We start from the raw sequence: 3,718 nt of genomic DNA, 5'->3' as shown, positions 1-3,718 counted from the left end.
TGTTGTTGTGGTCCTGAGTCCAGAGACTAGTTTGATTCAGCTCTCCACGCTACTCTATCCTGTGCAAGCTTCTTCATCTCCAAATACCTACTGCAACCAACATCCTTCTGAATCTGCTTAGTGTATTCATCTCTTGGTCTCCCTCTATGATTTTTACCCTGCACACTTCCCTCTAATGCTAAATTTGTGATCCCTTGATGCCTCAGAACATGTCCTACCAACCGATCCCTTCTTCCAGTCAAGTTGTGCCACAAATTTCTCTTCTCCCCAATCCTATTCAATACCTCCTCATTAGTTACATGGTCTACCCACCTTATCTTCAACATTCTTCTGTAGCACCACATTTCGAAAGCTTCTATTGTCTTCTTGTCCAAACTATTTATCGTGCATGTTTCACTTCCATACATGGTTACACTCCATACAAATACTTTCAGGAACGACTCCCTGACACTTAAATCTATACTCGATGTTAACAAATTTCTCTTCTTCAGAAACGCTTTCCTTGCCGTTGCCAGTCTACATTTTATATCCCCTCTACTTCGACCATCATCAGTTATTTTGCTCCCCAAAAAGCAAAACTCATGTACTATTTTAAGTGTCTCATTACCTAATGTAATTCCCTCAGCATCACCCGACTTAATTCGACTGCATTCCATTATCCTCGTTTAGCTTTTGTTGATGTTCATCTTATACCCGAAAAAGGATGAGAAAAGTTCAGTCTGCGCTGCTTCAACTCATTCCAGACTGTACTTAGTTCCATACGTGGTAGGTACACTCAGCAGGATCCTGTACTTTCACGCGTATGGTAATAGCGCAGCGTGTGATGGCCCAGCTTAAGCAAGATTAAACTCGCCGTATGGTAGGGAGCGCGCGAGTCTTCCGGGGGCTGTCCGTCTTGTCTGGCGGCGGAAAAAGTGCCTGCCGGAAGCAACACATCACGGCCTGCACCTGCGTGCGGCCGGGTGACGTCAGCCGACAGCTGACTCCGCGCGCCGGACGTGCGTGCGCGGTGCGTGTCTGCGTGAGCTGAGCGCCGCGGCTGCGTGTGGCGGCGGGCGCCGCCGGAAACGGGCCAGCGTCCACGGCGATAGCCTATCTGCCGGCGTCACACCGGGGGGTGGCGCCGCCTGCCGCGGGGGCGGGGCCTGCGGCGTGGTACGCGACGCGCTGCCTGCCCGTCCGCCTGCCGACGCGTCTCCCAGTCGCCGTGGGCAGCACAGCTCGGGAGTCTTTTTGCATTTACACTGGTGGACAAAACTTTAACGCAATCAGAAACTGGCAGCGTGAGAGGAGCCAGTGTTAAGCTGTGTTTTGTGGACAATGTAATTGTAAAGAATCTGCATGTGAAACTTCCGGGCAGATTAAAACTGTGTGCCGGGCCGAGACTCGAATTCGGGACCTTTCCCTTTCGCGGTCAAGTGCTCTACCAACTGAGCTACCCAAGCACGACTCACGCCCCGTCCTCACAGCTTTAATTCCGCCAGTACCTCGTCTCCTACCTTCCAAACTTCGCAAAAGCTCTCATGCATACCTTACTCTGCAATATCGTTTCTTCCAGGAGTGCTAGTTCTGCAGGGTATGCAGGAGAGCTTCTGCGAAGTTTGGAAGGTAGGAGACGAGGTACTGGCGCAATTAAAGCTGTGAGGATGGGGCGTGAGTCGTGCTTGGGTAGCTCAGTTGGTAGAGCACTTGACCGCGAAAGGGAAAGGTCCCGAGTTCGAGTCTCGGCCCGGCACACAGTTTTAATCTGCCAGGAAGTTTCACATGCAGATTCTTTACAATTACAGTGTCCACAAAACACAGCTTAACACTGGCTCCTCTCAGCTGCCAGTTTCTGATTGAGTCGTGCTTGGGTAGCTCAGTTGGTAGAGCACTTGCCCGAGTAAGGCAAGCGTCCCGAGTTCGAGACTCGGCCCGGCACACAGTTTTAATCTGCCCGGAAGTTTCATATCAGCGCACACTCCGCTGCAGAGGGAAAATTTCATTCTGGAATCTGCATGTGGCTTGATCATGCACTCACCACCACCTCCCTTTCGAACTATCGCGATGATTAGCTCAGTGATAAATACGCGCGGAAGCAATTAGTGAAGAGACCCTGTAAATAAAAGTTATAAAGAATTGTGCACACGCGATAATTTAATTAAGTTATGAAGTACTTAGTTTCCTTAGTAGACATTAATCAATATGGAAGGAAATGGCAGCTGTCAACCGATTACTGAAACTGACAAGCGTTTTAACTATAACAAAATGATCTGTTGAGCTAAGGACTTCACATTATAATAAATCCTCATAGTAAGGGTACAACAACTGAATTAGTGAACAAGAAGTTGGTCGAGTACTTGACGGGGCTTCTACTCTCAAACAATGAGAAGAGTGGTCTGATCAACCACTTTAGTCTGCATATTAAATGCTACACACTGACTAGTATGACAATCCATAATAATAACTCTAATTAGAAAAGATAGAAAATTTGGGTGGTATTGGTGATAACGAGAACACGTGCTGCTGAGGGCTACAGTGTAAAAGCTTTTACAAAGTGCCGAGGAGCCAAGATACTTCACGACAAACGTCTTCACCAGTACGTGGTGCACTCACTAAGATCTGTGTCGCCAACTTTTCTAACATACGTTTGTTTGCACCGCCATCTTCCGCAGTAGCTGTTAAAACAAGTTACTATTGGTTATATGTCTTCAGCTTACTGCAATTTATTTGCAGTAAGCTCAAGACCGATAGCCTATGCTAACTGATCTTCTAATATGCTCCGTCCACGAGGAAAAACTGGACACCTATTACTCCTTTCTAGATGACCGAGATAAAGCACGAGCTAGCTCGCTATAAAGTGTCACCAGGAGGAGACACAGAGAAGAGAGAAATGTTGGACGCAGACGGTACTGGGGCTAGATCCACACTGATCTCCTTAACACGCACCACTCTCACACTTTCCAAATTGAGCCACATGCGACCCCCACCGCTGTCGAAAGTCCCTAATTGATGGCGGGCGCAGTGAAAAATTCCATTGAACTGGCGAGCGACATATACCCAATGGGCTCTTGTCCCGCCAATTTCAGGTCGAGGCTCTCTGACTTCACAGAGCGTCATCGTGAGTAGCCAGATCAGGTTCCTACACCTACGCTGGTGCGGGAAAATAGTCCCGCCCGCCGCTACACACGTAAGAAGAAAAGTTCATCGAACCGCCGGTGCCAGAGACTCGCAACGAGCGGGTCGTCTAGCATCTGCTTGTGGGAAGATCGAAATGCATTACTCACTGGTGGCCTCGCCAAGTTAGGCCAAGGCGCCGAGTACACCGACGCCGGACCGTCACCTTCCAAGACGCTTCACAGTGTGTACAATAGGCCGGAACCGAGCTAGGTGGCGCAGTGGTTAGCACACTGGACTCGCATTCGGGAGGACGACGGTTCAATCCCGTCTCCAGCCATCCTGATTTAGGTCATCCGTGATTTCCCTAAATCGTTTCAGGCAAATGCCGGGATGGTTCCTTTGAAAGGGCACGGCCGATTTCCTTCCCAATCCTTCCCTAACCCGAGCTTGCGCTCCGTCTCTAATGACCTCGTTGTCGACGGGACGTTAAACACTAACCACCACCACCACCCAATAGGCCAGAATGCAACTGGTCGCAAGCGCAGAGGAACAGGCCAGCTGCTATTGTCCGCCAATTCTAAGGAATTCGCTGAAGGTCACCCAAGAATCAGTCCGGCTC

The 3,718-nt window shown here is 49.4% G+C and overlaps 1 non-coding gene across 1 annotated transcript; it reads left to right on the top strand.

Annotated features, from left to right (window-relative positions):
• The first annotated feature begins 3,363 nt into the window (after nt 1–3,363).
• On the top strand, nt 3,364–3,436 carry Trnaa-cgc (transfer RNA alanine (anticodon CGC)). Its single transcript has one exon. It is a non-coding gene; the product is annotated as a tRNA-Ala (tRNA).
• Nucleotides 3,437–3,718: the final 282 nt, after the last annotated feature.

The sequence above is a fragment of the Schistocerca nitens genome, chromosome 6 (genome assembly GCF_023898315.1).
Source record: "Schistocerca nitens isolate TAMUIC-IGC-003100 chromosome 6, iqSchNite1.1, whole genome shotgun sequence".
Classification (NCBI taxonomy): domain Eukaryota; kingdom Metazoa; phylum Arthropoda; class Insecta; order Orthoptera; family Acrididae; genus Schistocerca; species Schistocerca nitens.
This window is presented reverse-complemented; position numbering and strand designations above follow the sequence as displayed.